The sequence below is a fragment of the Miniopterus natalensis genome, chromosome 1, assembly GCF_054644295.1.
Source record: "Miniopterus natalensis isolate mMinNat1 chromosome 1, mMinNat1.hap1, whole genome shotgun sequence".
Taxonomy (NCBI): Eukaryota; Metazoa; Chordata; class Mammalia; order Chiroptera; family Miniopteridae; genus Miniopterus; species Miniopterus natalensis.
The window spans coordinates 61112559-61136635 of record NC_142081.1 but is presented as its reverse complement, the minus strand read 5'-3'; positions in this window follow the sequence as shown (position 1 = coordinate 61136635).

Below are 24077 nucleotides of genomic sequence, written 5' to 3'. Positions count from 1 at the left end.
ACTCGCAATTGCTCATTCTGACTTATTTCTGAACACAACCATAGTATTTACCATTGTGGCTGGCTTTATACATTTCTTACTAATAGTATGAGTTTGATTTGATTTTTTGCTGTGAGTTGTGCAACCGTGGAAGATATCTGTAATGTTATTCCCTTCCATGCCTTTAGTGAGTAAGTTAATTTTGAAATAAAGAGCATTGTTTTGTATTTTTTATTGGAAAAAACTCCATTTATTTTGTAGAGTTGTTGTGCTGTATTTGAAAAATACTACAAAAATCTTAATGCTTTCATGCCCATAGTTTGACTGAGTCTAATGACTGAAAGTGCAAATGGGATAAATGGATCACAAGTCTACTAACATTAAATGTCTGGAAATTCCTCTCTGTATTAGTCAGAATAAGCTACATTATCCTGCAGTAACAAATAACCACTAAATTTTGTTACATAAAACAATAACAACAAGAAGCTTATTTCTCACTCAGGGTATGCATGCACTTAAGATTGGCTGGTAGGGAGGTGGGGAGATGTTCTAGACTTTCTCACTGAGGGAACCAGAATGAGGGAGGTCCATCTTCAGGCTTCCACTGCTGAAACAGGGAAGGGGAAGGCATGGCAAGTTGTATGCAGGCGATTAAGGCTCCCACCCAAAAGTGACACAGATTATACTCACTCATTTTTTCTTTTAAGTTTACAGAAACATTGTGCAGAAAGTAGTTTCCATATACTCCTTCCCCACTCCTATGCACTACTATGGTACATTTGTTACAATTGATGAGCCAGTGGTGATACATTATTACTAACTAAAGTCCATAGTTAACATTAGGGCTCACTCTTTGTGTTCTATGGGTGTGACAACTGAATAATGTCCTATGTCCACCATGATAGTCCCATACTGAATAGCTTTGTTGCCTTAAAAATGCCCTGAGCTCCATCTATTTACTTTTCTCCTCTCCCCTGGGCAACCATTGATCTTTCACTGACTCCTCAGTTTTGCCTTTTCCAGAACATAATGTTTGAATCACACAGTATGCAGCCTTTCAGAGTGAATTCTCTCACTTAGCAATACCCATTTAAGTTTCCTCCATGTCCTTTTATGGTTTGATTTCTTTTTGTTGCTGAATAATATTTCATTGTATGAATGTGCTACCCTCATTCATATTTTATCACCCTCATTCATATTTTATTGACCTAACTAAGTCACATGGTGACCCTGACTTTAGGGGAGCAGGGAAGTGAAGTCCAGTCGTGTGCCTGGAAGACAGAAAACTGGAAATATTTTGTTATTTTGTGAACAGCACTAATTAATCTTCTAGCTCCAGTGTCTTGAATAAAGTGAAAATGTTATGTTCACCAATGAATCTTTTTCATGTGAGGTTACGAGAGTTTAAATTTAATGATAACTTGGACCCCTCCAATGACTGCAATGAGGAAAGCAATAAGAAGGACCAGAGCATGTCTTTTAAAGAAATACCCAGAGCATGTTCTCAAGCTTGGCTGTAGACTGTCCACAAACTCCTCTGTGTCTGCCCTGAGGACCACATGAGCGACAGTGCCTTTGAATTCTAATGGAATCAACCTTCATCAGAACCTGTATGCAGTGTAATCTTAGAATACCACTTAGGGTTATCTTGGGTGGAAACAAAAAAAATTGTAAGTCAGGCAAAGGCCAGTCTAAAAAACAGAATCCACTAGTATTTCTAATAAAGTAGGAAATGCAAAGGAAGGATGCAGAGATATCATGGAGGTAGCAATTTTAAGAAGCAACCACCACCCTAGGGTGGAGGGAACGAAGGGAAGACGTCATGGTTACTGGGACCTGGAAGCTTGGTGGAGGGTCGTGCAGAGCTGAAAGCTGGAACCAGGAGGCGTGCTGCCTGGCTGACTGGCACAGGAGTCTTGGTAACTCAGAGGAGAGACTTTCAGAGCATCTAAGAGGGGGTGTCTACCAGCAGATGCTGTCACTGAAGAAGTTGAAAACTGGAACTAACTGCTGCTGAGGTGGTGCCCACAAGACCAGGAGGAAAACAGGAAGGAGCACATCTCTTCTTCTTGCCTTCCAGTCTCTCTCTAGTGCCCCCTACTGACAGACCCTAAGGGAGATTCGGCTGGTACAGCAGGCATGTGGTTTGCAGAGGCCCTGCCCCAGCATCACAAGGCCAAGAATGAAGGCTGAGTTTGGAGCTTAGAGATGAAATAGCTTAATAATCAACACAGATAGTAAACGCATTTTTGACTGGTTCCTGTTTCGTATCCTAAACATCTGCCCCTTGCAGCCAAAAGACTTAAAGGGAGGCGTAGGCCAGAGAAGCAAGATCCAGTATTGGCAGGTTCTAAAATAAGTCCTTCTTGATGACTGTAAAGTAAAAGGATCATCCCTTCAGTCCCATCAGAAACTCCACTGAGCTATTGAATTTGTGTGTGTGTGTGTGTAGGTGTGTGTGATGACTAAGTAAAAAGATAGTTTGGGTTTCCAGCTCTTGCTTCAGTGCCTGAAAAATTCCTTGGAGGCATTTGCACCCAGGACACCGGGAAAAACAGATCTACAATTGTCTTGGTTCCCCCAGGGAATCCACAGGGGCTTACTATACATTTTAAGTTTCAAATCATGAAATTCCTCTAAAACCCAAGGCACTCATCAACCATTCTTCTTTCTCTTTCTTCATTCCTTCCCTTTCTCATTTCTTATTTTGCTCAGCTCCTGTCCCTTTCCCCCGGTTTTAGATTCTTTCCCTTTCTCTTCTTTCTACCCCTTTACTGTCTCTCACACAGCCTCTTGTCGGGGTGCAGTGCAGTGTGGGTGAAAGAGCATGACTCCCGCCCGAGAAAGGCCAAGCACTAAATCCTAATTCCGACACCTGCTTTATGACCACAGGCAACTTATATTTCATTTTCATTTTTCAAATATCAGAAATGATCGTAACTAGGACATATGTATCTTGTAAGCAATTAATGAGAGAATATATATATGTAGTAACCTATAGGTAATAGGTGCTTGATAAATACTTGTTTTCATCTCCCCTTTCTTTAGTATCAAATGTACCCTTAAGTCCACCTTTTAAAAAACAACCTAATACTTTTCCTACATCTGCTGCAGGATCCTGGGTTAGGCCCCCTTTTTAGACTTGGCTTTAATTTTCCTACTGCAATACTGAGTTGGTTGTTTTAATCTGACCATATTTCATTGAACTCATTCCCTCTGTCTTAATTATTTGGAAACTGAAGAGATTCAAAATTCAGTTAGTGGCTCTCAGAATTACTGACCTGGCATAGTTTGACTAAAACAGGAAAGTTTACAGCACAAGGGAAAGAAAGGACAACTAGATTTGGGCTGCCCTGGCTGGAGCCAGTGGCAGGGAGCGTCAGTGACTCAGATGGAGGGTTCAAGTCCTAAACTGTCATCTGCTCGCATTCTGGGCCAGAACCGACCTTCAGATATCACTCATCATCATGTGCAAGCTTGCCCTGGGGCTGGAAAATGGCCACCAAGGGCACAGGACGGTGGAAACAACATTTTCCTCTGTCCTCGGTGTTATGACACCTTGCTGGTTATTTACCTTTCAGTCCCTTGGAACCTTTAACGAAAAGTAGTTGCAAAGTCAGCCAGCCAGCAAGCTAATTGCCTTCTGAGCCAAGCAATGTTGAAGAATTTACAAGTTGTTTTCTCTTCTATCCACTGAGTGCTGGCCAGGCTGAGCCTACGCCTGCATCTTGAAACAGGGCTTCTCCTCTCCGTGGCTTAGGTTCAATTAGCTGTCAGAATTCCAGGGAGTCAGTGATGCCCACTGAGGAGTGGGGTGGGGCTCCTAGTCCCCCGGCTTCCCCCTGAAGGAGTGCAGTGGTGCCACTGGACACAACTAAATGAGAGGGCTGTGGGCTGTTTTTTAAATTCTTTTGAGTCTTGCAGGGGTGGTTGAATAAAAGGCCTAGGAACCAAAGGTGGATTTCCTACCATGGTGTACCTTTGTGGTTTCAGAGTCTTGAACTCCAGGGTGGGGGTTTAGGGAATGCTCATTATAAAGAGTGGAGGCCAACTGAAATGTAGGGCCCCTTCCTGCTGGGGATGGAAGGGATATCACAGCAGTTTATCAGCTGGTATGCCCAAAAATGAAATTTAAATATTAGAGGCTTTTATCAATTACAAAAAAGAGCAAGCTGGAAGTTCCAGGATTCCTTATGCAACTAAAAAATATAGTTTAAATCCAGATCCTTTCCATGTTTTTGCTTTTCCTTCCTCAGGTGTGGCACCTCATGGTGGCAAGATGGTTGCTGCCATAGTGCCACGCATCACATCCTCACATAACTGCATCCGTGGCAGAAGCTGAAGTTCAGACTTGATGTCATACATGCCCTCTGTGAAAATCCAGGTCCACAAGGGCTATGAATGCTGGGAGTCTCCCTCTTGGACCTGAGGTATGACGAGATTTATTTCCCACCAATGCCCTCCCTTGAGTAATAATATTTAATATTCACTGAGCACTTACTATGTTCCAAGCAAAACACTTTCATATGAACGTTTTAGTCAATCTTCATAACAACTCCATGAGAAGGATAATATTGTTATTATCCTCACTTTACAGATGAGGAAACTAAGGCTTAGAGCAGAGTTTTTCATATTCTGGGTCCTAACCCATTAATAGACCATGAAGTCGGTTTAGTGGGTCATGAGTAGCATTTACAAAAGTTTGTACAGAATAGAATCAATCAGGTAAATAGTGAGTGCTTAGAATTACTACTGAGCGTCAAGAATGACTATTGCTATAGGAAACTTCTGTTTCAGTTTGTGAGTGTCTGCATACATGCATGTACATGTATATATGTGCATGAGTGTCTAGAGTTCTATGTTAGATATATTTACTATGGATTGCAGCTTAAAAACAAAACAAAACATGGGAAAGCCTATACTTTAGAGAGGTTGAATGACTTGCCTGAGATCAGTGGTAAGTTGTGAAGCTGTAATTTGAAGCCGTGAAGTCTGAGACCAGAGCCTGGCTCTCAATCACTCTGCCTTGCTGCCAAGTTAACTTAGAATGTGGTGAGCCCAGCGTGGGGTGTGAGTGTGGAGAGGGAAGAACGTGGGTGAGAAGCAGCTGGAGAATGGAGAGGCCCTGGACGCTCTGAGAATTGCCTCCGTTCATCTTTTACTAGAGTCTAGGGTGCAAAGGCTTTAGTAGCGAGGGGGCCAGTGGAGCTCTCTGGACAGTGTGGGTGGGCCGTGCTGGGGATGGCAGTAGCCTTGGGCTCCGGTTCCCAGCACAGCCCTGCGTGATGCCAGGCATAATTACACATAGCTAACCCTTGTATTCACACATCTCTCCTGGTTTAAACAAAATAGTTATCTGCTTACTCCATCAGTCAATGCCACTCCTGTACAAAATTTTAGGGGGAGAAGGGGCCTCTACTGAGTTCCTTGGATGAGGAACATGAGACCTGAGAGGTGAAGTTACATGCCAAGGTCACACAGGAAATGATGGTGATCATGAGCCAGAACTCAGACCTCTGGCTCTTAGGCCCGTGCTTTCCACTAATGTAATTTGTCTCGTGACTATGGGTCTTTCAGAAGGTGGTGGCTGCAGGCTGGCGGGAGTGGTCCCCTGTGCCTTATCCTGATGCTCCTCTGAAAACCTGGGTGAAGTTGTCTGACTCCTTTAGCATCAACTGTGAACTTCCAGGCGGGGTGGGGCCTTCTCAGGGGACGGCGGGGAAGTGAGAATGGAGAGAAAGGGGGCTGCCTTGCCTCTAGGCTTATTTTTCTAAGCATAGGATGAAATTTTCTTCCAGGCAACTTTTTTTTTCTACAAAAATAATTTGAGACTGTTTTCCAGGGCAAAATATACTGTGCAGTCTTTGTGCCCACAGCACCTGTAAGAAGGGGTTGAATCAGAGTTTTGTTCCAGGCCCTGAAAGTTTATGGCCCGTTTAGCTGGGAAGCAGAGTTTAATGTTGGCAAACTTTGGTGTTTGTTTTAGTTTCTGAAAGTTGCTAACCATTCTCCCTTCTCGGGGAGGAGAGCGGGCTTGGGGTTAAAGCCAGGGCCATAGTAGGGCCAGGGAGGCCAGGGTGGCCAGGGTTTGGGTGTAGAGTCTTAATGGACCTGTGGACATTTCTGTCTGATGCCGTTAGAGTGACTGCGCTTTAGCCTGGAATCCTGGCATGTGGAGCTAAGCCCGTGGGGGTGAGGAACTCAGGGTACTGCCTGAGCCCCTTCCTCTGTGATGCTACCAAATGTGGATTCTACTGGATAGCTGCATTCCCCAGAGCCACACACACAGTTCTGCAAAACATGAACATTTGTCTGTTTGCTCAGCCCTGCTCTATTCACTTTGTTACCATGTAAACCAGAAATGTCATGCCCTCAGTGAATTTGGCAGGAAAGACAGCTGGCCTTAGACCTGGTTACACGAACCCCATTTCTGGAGTTCTGACACTAGTATGTGGGCCTCCCCCCGTCATGTGTGAGACTCTGGACAAGAGACCTAACGTGTGTCATTTGTCCTGTTCTGTATATTAGCAATATGTGATCTTTCCTTGAGTATGGATTACAAACTGGCTTCATTTAGGATTCTGGAAGCAAACTGCTTGTCAGAAACACATAAAAACAAAGTTTCATAAACATATTACAATAATTATAATAATGTGAGAGGGGTAAGTCTCATGCTCCTATCTCATTACTTTGTCTTTTCCCTTAATTCCCATTCTTGCCAGGGTCATTCAGGACCTTGACGCCTCAGGCCTAGACTATGGCAAGAACTTCCCACCAATCTCCTTGCCCGTAGCCTCTCCCTACTCCTCTTTACTACATGCAAATCCACTTCACCCCTGGCTACCAAAAGGCACAATCTCTCTGTCCTCAGCGGGAAGAGACCAGGTCCTGTTCAGCATGGGCACACAGCACTCAGTACCTAGATGCCCAATTGATATTTGTGAAAACAATGAATGCATAACTCACATGCTACAGTGATGAGTTTGTGGATGTGCAATGTCTGTATGGTCATTTCTAACTTCTCAACATAAGGGAGGGAGTGTGGCTCAGGGAAAGTGCGCTGGCTGATCTATGAATCAGGAGACTTGGCTTTGAGAGTTGACTGTTCCACCCAATGCCAGTTGTTATGCTAAGAGCTTTGCATTCATTATCTCATTCATATGATAAATAACATGTGACAAAGGTATTATTCGTATTCCACTTTAAAAGAGAGTTAACTGAGACCTAGTGACTACGGGACCTTCCCAAGGCACACATCTTAAGGTTCCCAGGCACTCAGAGTCCAAAGCCTAACTGCTTAACTACTCTGCTAAACTGCGATGCAACACTGGCCAAATTAATAATCCTTGGGCTCAGCTTCCTCTTGTGTAAAATGAGAAGGCTGAACTCGAGATTCTCTTTAAATCCTGTGCAGCTATGCTGTGACTCTGCACTTCTGATTCCAAACGTCCACAGAAACGCACTGTGCCCCTTCAGTGAATTGTGACCCGTGTCAGGAGCTGAGGCTTGCTGAAGAGCCCTAGCATTCCATCGGGAAGTGGCACATATTTGCAGCCAGCCACTGAAATCCGAACTCCTGGCACAGAGCCAGCCCTGCCCTCGGTCCCAGTGCAGAGCTCACTGGGGAGGCCCTGTGGCCCACCCTGAATCCTCAACCCTTGTTACATCCCGATTAGGAAGGACAGTGGACAGACCCAACTCCCTTCTAGATCAAGTGGCTGTTCCCCTATGGGATATTAGTTTGAGGGCAGTAAAGGCCTATGTGTCTGAGATGGTTGGAGAGCATTGTTCAAACCACCAGGTGTTGTTAACTGGGGTTACTAATGATGTCTTAAAACTGCAATCATGTGATTCTACTGTGACTGTCATTCTTTCTCAGTCATTTACTTTGAGCTCACTTTTTCTTTGTACTCTAAATGTTGGATGTTCGCAGGGTGTTGTTCTCAGCCTCTCTCTCTGCCAGGATAGCCACATTCATTCTCATATCCAGACCTGACTTTTCCTTAAAAACCTCTATTTGAATTTCCATCTGATTTCTAGATATCACCAATCCCCATATCTCTGCTCCTCCCCCCAGCACTGCAGAGTTCAATATTTCCCAAACTGAACCAACCAGTAGTATAATACAGAAATAAGTAAAGTATCCATGGACTATTTAAATAAACCTTGAAATATGAATTAATACATTAGTATAGATTTAGATGTTAGGTAGGCTTTCACATATTCCTTGGGAAATCCAACTATTTGAGTTACTGAGAACAGGGACATATCTAACGTATTGTTTTATATTTTAGACTATGGTACCTGGATCATAATAGATGACTAAAAATTTTATGTTGAAATTAAGGAACTAAATAAAGGAAACTCAAAACTGGTGGGTTTTGAGAGGAGGGAAGAAGAGGTCCGAATCTTGAAGTGTTGCCTGGGAAGGCAGACCCTTGCAGGATGAAGCAATATGGAGCTTGGCTTGTAGGGGCAACATGGGGACACTGTAGCCCATCATGTGAAAGAATAAGGGGGAACAGCCCGACTCAGAGTAAGCAGTTGGACTCTGCTTACGTCATGGAATTGGTTAGGGCCATCTCAGGCTCTTAGGGCAGAGCCCTTGGCTCTGAGGTTGGAGAATAAATCATACTCTGGCAGATGCTGAACCTTGGGACAGACCCAGGGTGATACTTCCATGAAGACTCAGCTGGTTTCCATAATTTCCTTTTACCTTCCGCACCATCATTTTCCCCGGGGAGCCAGCTGCTGAAGCGGTCCCAGCTGGGTTTTGTGGCTTCCAGTGGCCTGAGCACTCAGAAGAACAAGCAGAGGCAGCTAGCCATGCGAACACTTAGAAAAGCTTTTGGAAAATATGTTTTTTCCTCTCATAACTGGTTCTGATGAGCTGGCCGCTGGCTTGCAGACGCACAAGGTGAGACAGCTGGACTCTGAAGATGTCCAGTTGAGTCAGCCGTGGTGCACTGCATCCTGTCTCCTGAGGCCTCAATCAGGGGTCTCTGTCCCAGGCAAATATCTCATATCTGCAGCTTCGCCCTCCTGGCAGGTGATGGGAGGCTCTGGGGCCAGGGGAAGGGAGACCGAGTGTTGGGATCCATGGATTCTATCATTGCTGCCTTGGGACGACTGTTTCAGATGTAGGCTCCCCTTTTGGCTTAAATGAATTCTTCCTGGAAGCAAGTTCTTAACAGAAAGTTTCTCCATTAGCAATGAGACGACAGGGACAGTTAGGAGGGGCATGTGGTATGCCCGTGGAAAAAAGGCAGACTGCTGCCTTAGGTAGAGGGTAGGTGGGGCAGCAGGGTCCCAGGGATAACAAGAAGACCTGGAAGCTGGCCACGACCACAGGGTGGCGAGGGGCGGGGGCGGTAAAAGGAGGGGTGGTCTCCAATATAGAGATTAATACAACTGAGTGGGTCTGGCTGGGTCCTGGGTCGGAGCAGTGGAGGTGACTTTAGAAAGCCAAATATGAAGCCATTGTCATGGCTGAGTGAGTGGCTTAAATCTAAGCCTTGAGGGGAGGTGGGGTTGAGGTTAACTCTTTTCTGCCCTTGTTGGAATTATTTCAGGACTGCCCGAAATTGACCTTTGGTTGGTGTTTACTGTGGGCACCAGTGGTGAGAAGTTAGGGAATTCAGCAGTCAGCTTGAATAAAGGATTGACTAATCCCTCCTGGATTTATTTTCCATCCATTCATGTTCATATTTATTTTCACCTATCTATTTCTCTTTGGTTGTCCCTTGAAAGCCATCTTCTCTTTGTTCTCAGCTGCTTGTGCTTATGGTCTAGGCCTAGTTTCCTTTTTTGGATTCTCAAAGACATCTCTATGTCAACTTTCATCTATATATTTTTCTATAACTCGCCTTTGTCTTTAATATATTGTCTTTTGGGAAACAAGCTGCTTGATCTTTCCAAAAGGAGGCAGAGAAACATTTCTATTGTAACCATAACTCTATTATAGAATAGTTTCTAACATAGCTACAATTATAGCCTATTTCAATTTTTCCTATCTTGGGCTCTTGATTCAACTATATTGAACAGTGAAACCAAGACACATTATCATGTAGAAAAATTTAATTTTGGTGAATTCAAATATTTCTCTTTCGGTGTACTATCCATCTTATTTAGGAAAATATTGTGTATCTCAATGTCATAAAAATAATCTCATATTTTTCAGGACATATTTAAAATTGCTTTCTACATTTAAGCCTTTAATTTATGTGGATGTTTTTATGTGTGGTATAATGTATAAAATTAATTTTAATTAAAAAATCTGGATAGCTAGCTGTCTCAGCACCATTTTTAAATTGTGTCTTCCTTTCTCCAGTGATCTGTTATAAATTAAGGCTCCATATATATGTGAAGTTTTTTAAACTTTCTCTTCTATTCTGTTAATCTCTTTGTCTATCCCTGGACAAATACCACATTAATTAACTATTATATTATGAAAATAAATCTTCTTTTCTGGAAGGATCTATATTGGACTTTCCACCAACAACATATCTTTATAAAGTTTTTTAAAAATTAGAATTGCACTAAGTTTATACATCAACTTAGGGGTGAATTGATTTCTTTAAGATACTGATTCGTCCTATTCATAAATATCTTGTATCATTCCCTTTATTTAGGTCTTCTTTAATATCACTCAATAAAGTTTCATATTTTTTGATAAAAGTCTGCACTATTGCTAGGTTTCTTTTACTTATTATAACACTACTTTATATATATACACACCTATCTATATTTGATGGGATCTTATTTAACATTACACTTTCCAACTATTTGCTGTTAGTGTATAGAAATTACATTGATTTTCATATATTGATGTTATTAGTCTCTTCTGGGTTTTCTGTAGGACTATCATACCATCTGTAAATAATGAGAATTTTATTTCTTCCTTCCTAATTCTTAAACTTTTTCTTATTTCTTACTGTACAAGCTGGGGCCTCTAATAAATGATCTTTAAATTCACAACCACGAAGCTTGGATGAGCTTCAATTCAATTGCACTATACCCCATTTATTCTACTGCTATCCTGGAAGACTATTTCATACCTTCTTTGTCCTCAAATCTGCAAGACCTGCTCCTCTATCTGCACCTTCAGCCAATAACACTTTTTTTCCTAATTCACTGGAAAAAATGGAAGTGATCAGAAGAGAACTTTCACAGATGCCCAACCCCCAGTCCTCTACCTCCCTGCATCTTTATCCATATATTTTGCTTTCATGCAGGTTACCATAGGGAACACATTCCTAGGATAAACCCAACTTGATCATGATGCACAGTCCTTTTTATATTTGGATTTGGTTGGCAACTATTTTGTTTAAGATTTTTCCACCTCTGTTCAGGAGAAGCATTGGCTTGTGGCTTTCCTTTTTCATACTTCCCTTGTCAAACACTGGCCTTGATGTTTATTTTATCTTCATAAAATAAGATGAGGAGCACCCCCCCATTTCTATTCTCTAGAAGAATTTAAGATTGAAATTACTTGTTTCATAAATATGTGGCAGAACTTGCTGGTAAAACTGTTTTATGTTTTCTTTGTAAAAAAAAAATTGTAATCTCTGATTTATTTTTCTAATGGTCTATCACTCTTGGATCAATTTTGATGAAATATAATTTTCTAGGAATTTGACTATTTCAACTAAGTTTTCAAATTTACTGTCATGAAATTATTTATAATACTCTTATTATTTTTGAACATCTGCAATATTTTTAGTTATATCTACATTTCCATTCCTAATATGAGTTGTTAGTGGCTTTTTTTTTTCTTGTTCAATCTTAGTAGAGGCTATTTTGGAAGTTGTTTTTTTAAAGTTTGAAATCAAACCAACTTTGGACTTGTTGATTCTCTTATATGTTTATTTATATTGCATTAATTTTGCCATAATTATTTCCTTTTTATACTTTTTCTTAAGTGGGTGCTTACCACCACATTCTATTCGTTTTCTCCCCAATATACGCACTTAAGATGATACATTTTTATTCAAGTTCTGCTTTAGCTGCACCCAACACATTTTTAAGTGTAATAATGGTTATCATTTAGTTCTGTGTTTTCTAATTTAAAGTATTATATCTACTTTGGCTACATGTGCATGATGACTCTTTCCATTTATTCAGATTTTTAATTTTCATGTTTATGCCATTTTCTAATTAGTTATTGGTAGCAAACAGCAACATTGTTGTTTTTTTAGCTGAGATATAATTGACATAGAACATTATATTAGTTTCAGGTGTACAATGAGATATTTGTATATATTGTGAAATTATCACCACAATAAGTCTAATCAACATCACTAGTTAAAAATCCTGTTGATTTTGCCGTAGCCAGTTTGGCTCGGTGGTTAGAGCATCAGCCCGCAGACTGAAGGGTCCTGGGTTCGGTTCCGGCCAAGGGCACGTACTTTGATTACAGGCTCGAACCCCCGCCTTGGTCTGGTGCGTGAGCGGGAGGCGACCAATCAATGTGTCTCTCTCACATCAATGTTTCTCTCTCTTCCCTGTTTCACTCTCTCTGAAAAGCAATGGAAAAAAAATATCCTCAGGTGAGGATTAAAAAAAAATTTAAAAGAAAAAATGTTGATTTATATCCAGGCATTTTGCTGTATTCTCTTATTACTACACTAGTTTGTGGTTGAGTTTTCTACATTCACTATCAAATCATCTGAAAATGGAACCAATCTTTTCTGCTTCGTTCTAAGTCTTATATATCTTTTGAAATTATAATTGTAACTATAATAATAATAATTACTATTTTGGCTTGTCTTCTAGTACAATGGCAATAAAAGTGGTAAAGGTGGCACCTTTATCTTTTTAAAAAACATATATATCTTTATTGATTTCAGAGAGAGGAAAGGAGAGGGAGAGAGAGAGATAGAAATATCAATGATGAGAGGGTCACTGATCAAGCCTGCAATGGGGCATGTGCCCTGACCGGGAATTGAACCCTGATCTCCTGGATCCTACCTAGGTCGATGCCCAACTGCTGAGCCACGCCTGGCCGAGCTATCTTTTTTCTGAGTGTAATGAAATCTTTGTAAAGTTTTACTACCGCTTAACATCCATTTCACTTTCCTTCAAAAGTGTGTGTGTGTGTGTGTGTGTGTGTGTGTGTGTGTGTGTGTGTGTGTGTGTTTTACTTCAGGGCCTGTAGAACCCAAAATGACCTTTTCCAGGCTAGATATGACTTTTTGGACAACTGGATGTGCCTGCATGAATTTAGAAAAAGCCGAAGGGAAAAAAAAAAAAAGCTCCAAATCATACCCTGGGGCCTGCACAGATAAAGAATCTGATCTGTGGCCTGAGCCCCCCTAGGCCTACATTGATTAAAGCCATCTAGTCTTCACCCCCTTAAGCGGGCTGCATCTTCCTAAGCTAGGAGAATGCAAGTATCAGTTCACAAACAGTCATAGGCCAAGTTTCCACTTAGGCAGAAAAGCAAAGACTAAAGGGAAAGAGTACATGTTTCTTTCCTTATAGACTATATTATTGTTCAAATAATATATCTTCTTTGCTTAAAAAAATAAAATACAGCTTAGCAAAAAGAGGGAAATAAACTATTGGTAACTCTTCCTTCCAGGGACAATGCACTGTTAAACTCCCCACTCTCTTTCTATGTATATTGTTAAATTAATTAAGTGAGGGGCCCATTAGATTGAAGTGGTTCTGATTCTGTGGCGGCCTGTGTAAGCAACCCAAAGTCAAAGCCTGTAAGTCCCTCAACATTATGAAATTAAAATGCTGAGGACAACCATTCATACACAGCCAAATAGGCTTTATGCTATAGCCAATCAATGTCTTTACTTTACTTCTTTTCTCTATAAAAGTTTCTCCCCAGCTGCTATTCATGGAGCACTCTTAACCACTTCTGGTTTGGTGCTGCCAGATTCTAATCAATTTTTGCTCAAATAAACCTTTAAATTTTAACTGCCTGTTTATCTCTATAACAGTTCATAATATGAACACTTTCTTAAATCATCATCTGATTATAATAGCCTTGTACAAGGCAATCTTCAGGATCTTATTGGCTAGTAGTTTATCTCAGAGAAAGTGCCACTCAAGTCCAACATGACTGCTAGGTTCAGTGTCTAGAGGTGAAAATAGCTGTATGGTACCTAATTCTTTAGGAGAGACATCCCCAGTGCTTGGCTGCTTGGATGCTCTTTTAGTCATTGGTGTTCCAACTCATTTATTTTCAAATTAAAACACTTACTAAAAACAGTAAAGAAAGATGGAGATATCTGGAGATAAATTCACATAAACATTTTCCAGAGCTGCACTTAGACATAAACCATAGGAAACTGTCCCTATGTGATAACCAAATAGAAGGAAATGTGAGTGGAGAGAATAGTCATTTCACTAGTTGAGGGTCAATTTCATGTTATCCTTCCCTCTGCCATTGACAATGAATAAGTTTGCAAACACTGAAAAAGAAATATCAAAACAATATGGGGAGCTTTTTCCAGAGGAGTGAAAGAAAAAGGCATTTTTCCTTTTATTATTTTGCATTTTGCCACCCTAGTTTCACAATGGGAGGACTCAGAATTTTGTTTTTTTAGACTAACACTCTCTCCACAAAAGCCTGATGAACTTTAACTGTAGCCTTGGCCAATTCTTCAAGGCAAAACCATTTTGTTGACTCCTGAAGTTGGAGAGATGCCAACACATCAAGCTCAGTTGGCTCCTAGTGAGAATTCTGTTCAAGAATCTGGGCTCCCTGAGACTGAAAAAAAATTATTTTCTGAGAAGGATTTTATGTTTATAGACATTCTGTTAATCTGTTCATTATTTATGATGGTGTTAAGGATGTGAAGCTTACAGTAAACTGGACCAAGAGTAAATTTTACTGGCACTTCTCAGTAGTTATAAAAAGCCCTGTGTCTTTTGGAGTCTGTTTTTGTTTCCTCCCATCTCCCACCCCCACAAGTGATGTGCATGCACTGTCCTGGGAAACTTGAGTCAATGGTGGGCTCTGTGAAAAACCAGTCTTCCCAAGCTCAAATATTCCCTGTTTATGTCTTTCTTTTTTTCATAAAGTGGGTGATTGGCCTCTTGGAATGATACGTGGAATTCTAATTGTTCTCAAAGAAGAAGATATGTGGCTGTTTTTTCCTTTGTCCAAAATAGAAGCCAAGGCCAAATGGTTTTTCATTAGTGTTGGATGAGTCATGGCTTCTGGTCATAGTTCAGTAAGAGGAGCAGTTTATCATTGACAACTATTCTGAAGGTCAGAAGAGTCTTTCAACTTCCTCTTAGGCATGGATCTTCTATATGGCTTTTCGTGCCTATGATCCCCTTCCCCTACCTCCACTCCCAAACACTTCCTCCCTACTAATAGATTTAAGATGCGGCTTACAGAACATAGACACCTTTTTATGTTACTTATAACCATTCCTCATTTCATGGAAATTGTAGAAATGCCTAGAAGAAAGGAAGATGGTGTTGGGTAGAGTGCTGGCTGAAAATAATTAGTTAAGGGACAAATAATATGTGGAAAGATAGAAAATAATATCTAAAGTGCACCCAGGATGCACATTCATGTCTTTGGCCAGAGAAAAGAAATCTTTCATAGGATGGGTGAGTCAGCGTAGGCTAACAAGCCCAGATTTGAAACAATAGACTTAAAACAATCTCACCCATTGAACCCTTGGGTACTTGGTGGGGAGTGTTACAGTGGTAATTCAGGACCCATCCTCCTTCTATCTCTGCATTTCAACCTCTCCTATATTCACAGAGTCTTCCCTATTTATCTGATGACTGGGGAAAGAAGGAGAGGACTGCCTACGGGAGGGTTTGAGCAGCACAGCGCTGTGCCGGCATTCCATTGGTTAAAATTCTGTCCCCTGGTCACACACAACTGCAGGAGAGGCAGGGAAATAGATTGCTACATGTCCAGGAGGACAACAACAAAAAGGAGTTTTGATGACACACAGCACAGGATGAAGATCATTTTTAGGATAATTGTCGAAATGGAAGAGTCCCAATAAACGCACTGTTCAAGCTGCCACATCATTAGTCCCCTCCCCCGTTTCTCTTTTAGCCTTTGGTTCTGAATCTACACGTTAACCCGCTCTTCTGGCTAGGAGCGCATCTCAGAGAGAGAAGGGCCCTTTTTGGAGGGCAGTCACCTGTTCTGAGTCCCTGGCATGTGTTATGGAGGATGCCGCTGAGACCCTTCGCTGTCATACTCAGCTGCCAGAAGAGAAGCAGAAGACTTGATTCCTGCTTTTACTGCATTAGAGAAATTTCCTTGACAAGACGAATATACATGAAACAAGTAGAGAATAGCCCATAACTGTGATGGCCAAGATCTGGGGGCCGGATGAAGTGCATGGTGCGGCCATTCATATTGTCACAGCTAACGGTGTGTTACAACTTGCTTCTTGTTAAAAGTGGGATAGTCCTTTAGGGCCTTCGCATGCTTTTCTTTACAACATGCCCAACCCTGGGAAAGATCTTGGCTGTATGTCAGTGAAATAGCTAAGTGGGCCATCCTAACCGCTTCTTCCATCTTATTAAATAAAACAAATTGGTGTAACACTCTTGACTGGCTGGATTGTCATTATTACAGCTAAAGAATCCAATGTATTGCCTCCTCATGAAGAACATACATCAAGCAAAAAGACTGGTGAAAAATAGGAGAGATGATCCAGGCCAATCATTTACTTTGGTGTGTGTGTGTGTGTGTGTGTGTGTGCACTTCAATGCACGTGCTTTTAATTTTTGTCAGGGACAGGCAGAGAGAGTCCTATCTCATTTTGATTTCCAACTTTCAAAGAAACTCTTAACTTCTCATAGGAATTCTTAAATAAGCTTTAGGTGAAGAAAAGATAAGAAAGCTTAACATTATTAAATGAATAAGAGAATCTAAAAGATAGGCCATTGCAGCCTGTCTCCTTCCTGCTCCCACTGAGAAATCCATCCCTGCCTGAGGGTCAGGAGGGTGGGGTATAGGATGATTCTCCCCATAGACAAATGACCACCCCCACTGCTGTGGTAAGAGTGCTGCTGACTATTTCCCAGGGCTCAGGATGCCTCAGGTTTGCCATCACAAGCAGAGAATTCTTTGGCTCTTCATAGGTCTGGCTAAAGTTCTGTTATTGGAAATTCTCTGAGGAACCCATGCAGAAAAAGCTTTTTTCCCCTGATTTATGAGATCCCAAGTGCTACTACTAGCATTAGATGATTAAATTGGGATGTTTGTCTGAACTGCGTCAACAGGGCTACATACTGCTACTCCAAGGGCCTCAGGTGGACATCACACACCATTACCATCATCTCTTGGACGTCACCAGCAGGAAATATCAGAAACCTCCCAAGACAGTGTGTACTCCTGAGCTTTCCAGAGAGGCCCTGGCAGACATGAGAAGTCGGCTCTGTCTGGATTGGTACCTGGGCCTGGATGTGTCTAAAGCCCAGAGCACCATCATAGTGGAAAAGAGCTGGGTGGGTGCCCTGAAGTAGCATAAGCAAGAGCAGAATATTGACGCCTGTCAGATGCCCTGAATCAGAGGTGACTGTGACTGCTGCCTCCCCATTGATCAGATTAGCCAGGCACTCACTAGTGTTGAGTTGCAAACGTCTGGATTTTGCTTCCCCTGGCAGTAGCTCCTGGGATAGGAGAGAAAACAGCTTATAAATTCTTTAACGATTCTTGGAGCCAAGGGCAGCTTACAGACTTTTCAAGCAATGTTATGTAAAAGGTTCCAGGGGACATAAAGGTAAATAGCTTGAAAAATAGGGGAAAGTTATTTCTTTCCTCCTTGGAGAACATTACACAGATTGAATTAACCCCTAGTGAACTCTTCTGGTGATTATGGGGCACAGTAGGGAGCACTGTGCTGGGTCTGCCTGATCTGGTGTCTGGTACAGCGCCCCCCGCCCCTGTGTCAGGGATGTTTACCACTTTGGTTTCACGGCATACTTCTCTTCTGAAGCATTTGGAAATGAGGCTATTAAAATGTCTTTCTTGAAGAAACATTTGGAAATTGGGCTTTTAAATCTTTCTTTCTCTTTCTCCCTCCTCCCCGCCCCCCCCAACTCGCTTTCTCTCTTTCCTTTCTTTTCTTTCGTATCAGTATATGTCATTTCAGGTATCTGAAAATCAGCTATGAAATGTCCTCAGGGAATGTCTGAGGATATCTGAAGACAAATGAACAAAGAGTAATCACCTCTGAAGATGTTCACGGAGAAGCTGGCTATTCACTCAGAAGAAAGATACAGCTTTGGTTGGAAGAATGGATGACTTAATATTCCTTTAAGGCCTAAAATTCTAAAATTTTATTTAGATTATGCCTGTTTGGATATTTGGAAACTAGTGCATTGCCTTTTTTAATGGATGTGAAGATAGATGTTGGGTAAAGCATTGATTTTGTTGCTTATATTTTCCAGTTAAAACCTCTTACAAGGTTGAGTAATTATTTTATTGATACGGTGCCCATAAACCTGTATTTTAGGGGGACAGTTCTGCTTTTAAACTTCCTCACTTTTTATTGCGTGAGTCTACCTTTGCTTGACACATGACCTGTTCTGATGTGTGATTTAATGAATATTGACAATTTACTGACAGAGCAAGGAGGAGACAGAGATTAAAACAGCAAGCCATTATGTGTAGGAGCCATGCAGGAGAGATTAGATTTCCTACTATCTTGGATAATTTTGAGTTCCTTTGGCTTTCAAATATTTCAGATCAAAAGAACCCTTTTCTTTCCTTTAATGCTTTCTTTTTTATTAAAAAAAAAAAAATCCATACAAAACTGTCTAAGTGATGATCATGGACTTAACCACTGGTTGCCAATACTTGGAAGTGATTTTCCCATGCCTTATGCATACATGGAGTAGCAAATTTTCAGGCCAATTTCTATAGCTGCCATGGGGCCCATCATAAATGCTTGATTCCCATAGGTAGAGGGATGGTGCTGGGATGAGCAGCAGGCCAATACCCTCGACCTCAACTTTCTACTGTGGGCCTGCTGTCCTGGGTGCCTTTTACGCTACGGACATCACCCTATTCCTAAGGACATCTTTAATTTCTCCACTTCCCCTTCTTTCTTTTGTTGTCAACTAAAAGTTGGGATTTCTTAATCTTACCTCTAAAATGATTCCAAATAACAAAACCGCTAAAAAGAAAGACTCAAGTTTTCCTTGCCCACTGCCCTCCTCGGGCGCTCTGATACAGAGGAAAGGCTCGCAGATGAGCAGGCAGAGCCAGGTGGCACTGAAGAGAATCCATTTTTTTCTTTTGTTGTTGTTAATCCTCACTAGAGGATATTGTTTTTATTAAGTTTTAGAGAGAGAGAGTGGAAGGGACGGGGGGGAGAGAGAAACATCGATGTGGGAGAGACACATCCATTGGTTGCTTCCTGCAGGGGCCCCCACCAGGCCTGGGATGGAACCTGCAACCCAGGTACATGCCCTGGACCGGGAACCGACACTGTGACCCCTCTGGTGCTCAGGCTGACGCTCTAACCACTGAGCCACGCTGGCCAGGGCAAGGCAACCCATTTTTAAAACAAATATGTAATACCTATTCATTAGAATGTAATTCCAATAAGGTTAGGGATCTTTGTCTACTTTACCCACTGATGTGTGACTGCCAGCTCCCGTCTTTAGAAACACGCTGTGTGACACAGGAGGAAAGCGGGCGGGCGCCGCCTCGTTCAAAGGAGCTCATAGAGATACGCTTAAAATGCATTTGAACCAGAGCAGACATAATGGATTCTGCCTTTTGAGGGTGGGGCAGCTCCAGAGAGTAGGTGGAATTGGCACGGCGTGTTCGGGGCCAGGCCCGTTTTCGGGGAGTCAGGACATCGGGGCAGAGGGGCCAATGTGAACAGGAAGAGAGGCGTGTGGCTGCAGGTTGTGTTTGGAAGTGGCCTCACTACAACAAAGGCTTCCCTGCTCTTCCTTTACACCATTGGTCAGCAACTTCTGTGTTTCCCCCCATCCACCTATTCCTTTGTACTACAGGGATTTCCTAAGCATCAACCAGGTATTAGAAATAATTTAGCCCCTGAGGACACAAAAATGAGTGGATGAAACAAAGCCCCTGCCTTACAGTCTAGGAGGAGACAGATGACTAATGAGTAAATAGGACCAGGGTTGATATAAAAGTTATAAAAAATACAATTGCATAAGGGGACATAAAGTAATTGGTGGGCTACTTTTATCAGCACGATCAGACAAGGCTGTAGGTGGTGAAGACATTTCAGCAGAAACCTGGATGAAGTGGGAGTGAGCTTTAGTGTGACTCTGCAGTTTTCCTTTGAATCCTTTTAGGTGCCAACCTGTTAGCCTTGGAGAGGCGTGAAATGAGAGGAGAGGGGCGTGGGGGGGACTGGGTGAGAAAGGTGAAGGGATTGAAAAGTTCACATTGTAGTTACAAAAGAATCATGGGGATGTACAGCATACTAATATAGTCAATAACATTGTATTAACAATGTATGGTGCCTGTTGGGTACTGGAAATATTGGGGGACCACTTTGTAAAGTATATGATTGTCTAACCACTATGCTGTACACCTCCAACTAATACAAGGTAACATTGAAAGTAAACTGTTCTTGAAAATTAAAAGAGAGAGAGTGAGAGAGAGGATCCCCCAGGTAACTGGTTTTCAGGAAAGAGACACCCTAAGCCTGCAAGCCCAAATTGGGAACTGGAATTACACACTGCACTTTGTGAACATAATTGCTCTGTCCAGGGTCCAGTGGCTCAGTGGTAGGCCTGGGTCTGGGTTCAAGAGGAGGTACACAGACAAACTGGGACAGGCAGAAGGAGCTTGGTTCTTTGGTTCCCAAAGGAAAGCTCATTTTGTAGGAACGGCTGCTGCCAAAGCTGTTGGAGATTATCTATTACCAGACGAGTGACATATACAAGTAAAAAGTGGATTTTACATGCTCTTTGGGGACAGAGTTACAGAGCTTTCTATGAATGTACTTTGGGTAAAGCGATTGTGAATGTCAGCTTGCTTCAGCCTGATCTGCAATAAGAGTGAAAAAGCTGTTGATGGTTGTATTGCAGGCATGTATAGATCATTCCTGCTCCGTTTTATGTTTCTTCTTGTTGCTGATGAAGCCTGCTGTAAAGGGAGCCCTGTTAAACACAGTGCTTCCACGGGTCCAGAAGCCTGTCGCATAGTAAATGTTTTATAGCTAAACTTTATTGCACGCAAACTTCACAGTGACATTTATGAACCTTATTGCATTCTGATATGAAGTGAGCCCAGAAAGGTATTTCTGATTTTATGAGAATGGAACTTTTCATTGTATGGAACTTTCAAAGAGCTGTTGAACACCAGAGTTCAAAGTGATTTTGCAAATGTTAATTTCTCTAGGGATGTTTGGGACCTTAAAAGAAATTGCTGATGACTTCTACATCTTGTGTCTACCTTTTTTTTCCATTTGGAAAACATGTACAGTTTCTTCAGTAAAAGGAATTTGTGCACTCTGTGGTTTATGCTGTATGCTTGCCATGGTAAGAGGAGAGACCTTATTTATTGCAAGAGGAGACATATAAGGAAAATAAAGAGAAGAAAATATCATTTAATAGATAAACAGTCATGCCCAGCATGACATTTTTCTAACCCCTTCAAGGACACACATTCCTGAAGTTCTGTGAGTTAGTCCTTAGAATATATTTGAAGATTAACTATTAACTTGCCTTGGTAAAGAGATTTCTTGCAATGCCACCAATGGAAGCTACGGCTTTTCTGAGTCTCATTCACTCAGAACTAATTCATTCCATTTACCAAACTCTTACTTTGTATCAGACACTGTGCCAGGTACTGGTGATATATGGCGGAAAGACATGATTCTCAAGGAGTTTATGTTTTAGGCCCAGTTGACTAAGCAAAAGCATATGCACGAACTGTTATCTGATTACAGGTGAGAAACATGTAATTTTGGGTGTGTTGTGTGTACAGGATATTCACACGGGGCAACATCAGCAAAGACTTCTGGGAAGGAGCAACACCTGAATTGGGTCTTTAGGGATGAGTAAAAGTTAGGTAGAGAAATGCTGTGGTGTGTTTTTTTTTGTGTTTTTTTTTTTAAAGTTTATCTTCATTGATCTTAGAGAGAGGAAGGGAGAGAGAGAGAAACATCAGTGATGAGAGAGGCATTGATCAGCTGCCTCCTGCACGCCCCCTACTGGGGATCGAGCCTGAAACCTGGGCATGTGCCCTGACCGGGGATCGAACTGTGATCACCTGGATCCTAGGTCGATGCCCAACTGCTGAGCCATGCCTGGCTGGGCAGAAATGTTAAAGATTCTTATTCGTGCACATCACTAAGGTAGGTGGGAGTAGGATATAGGCACGTCCTGAGATCAGGATGAAGTAATCCAAAGAGCTGCTCAGAAAAGTAGAAATCAGAATGAAGGTCTACTTCCCAGGGGTCTGAGCCATGCTAAACTTGGCTCGTGAGTACATAATAATCCTGTTATCCACCCTATTAATTTTTATCATCATAATAGTCTTAATAGTTGCATGGTATCTATGGTTTATTATTTTCATGTGTATTAAATAATTTAATCTTTATAGCAACTCGGTGAGATGGATATTATTGTTACTTTATTGATAAAGAAATGAATCAAAGAGATATCATGTGACCTACACAAGGTTACATAGAGCGTGGCTTAACTGGGCCCTGAAAAAAAGCCCTTTCAACTCATATTCGGAACTTACCTACTGTATCACAGGTCCTTTAACAGTTTATGCTTATTGATTGATTCATATATGTTCATGCAATACTGTATGTGTGTGTATGTAAGTATGTATTCAATATAAATTTATTGAGCACATACTATATGCTGGACAGACAGTTTTCTAGGTTCTGGAATATAAAATTAACAGAACAGATAATTTAAGTTTGTGATAAACACTATAAAAATGAACGTGATGATATGACAGTGACTGGGGGTTGGGGCTACATTTTAGATGGTTGTTTTACTTCATGGCTCCTCCAATAATTGTCTAGGATTCATTTCTCTCTGGCTGCTCACGTGATATATGTTCTTCAGTGAAAATTTACCAAATGCTTTCATGTATAAACTACCATGTGAGACTCTTCCATTATTTTTGTCAAGATATAAGAAATAAAGGGAACTTCCATTTGTCAAGAGACCAGCATGTGCTAGGCTTTGGCCAAATACTTTATTGTTCCCATTTAGGAGATGCTGGTGGAGTCCTTCCAAGCACCAGGATTCCCTTCCAGCTGATTATTTTATTTCTTGGAAGTTACCTGGACCACCTTCTTCCTCTCAGAGGAGAGGGACAAATCCCAGGATGACTCTTTGTTCCTGCTGTTCAGGTATCTGGCTAATAGCTGTCTCTCCGCAGAGCAACCAGCAAAGGTGGCTGTCCTACAAAAACACCCTTTCAAGGTTCTTTCTTATAGAGTCTGGTTCCTTTCCAAAACTTAAGTGTTGGTGAGAATGCCTTACTAGTTTTAGTGAATATCTCACTGAGGATGCTCATCAACTAAGGTCTGTCACAACTAAGTTAGCCACACAATATACTCTCCAAGAACACTGTAGGATCACACTGGTCCCAAAATATTATCAGCACCATCGGCCTGGAATTGCACTGCCTTCCTCTCCTCCACACCTGTCACTCCAATTTTAGAGTAAAAATGCTACTGTAGAACTGTGGGCAGAGCTCCTGGAGGAGCGTGACAGCCCCAGCTAGGGAGGTGGGGATGGCTCCCCTGCTCTATCGCAGCAATCTAAATGTCTTTACCAGTTGGCTGAATATATCTGGGGAGACTAAAAGAACTGGGCTTGGATGAATTAAAAATGGGCTTATGAAACCTTCCAGAATGGAGTCAACAGCTGGAGTTCTGGAGGAGGTGCCCTGTGAGAACACTGGACCAGAAGGTGAGCCCTGGGGTGGTCTTGGACAAATCCCTCCTGCTGGGCTAGCCTTGGAGAGTGGTGCAGCAGCTCAGTTTTGAAGGAAACAGATAGCCCAGCACGTAGGATTTCTTCCACTTACTAGCTTTTTGACTTTGGGCAGGCCAAATAAAGCTAGTTGACTTTAGCTTTATGAGGTAATTTCTGCATCTCTATAGTGAAATTAGGGCATTTACCTCATGATTTTT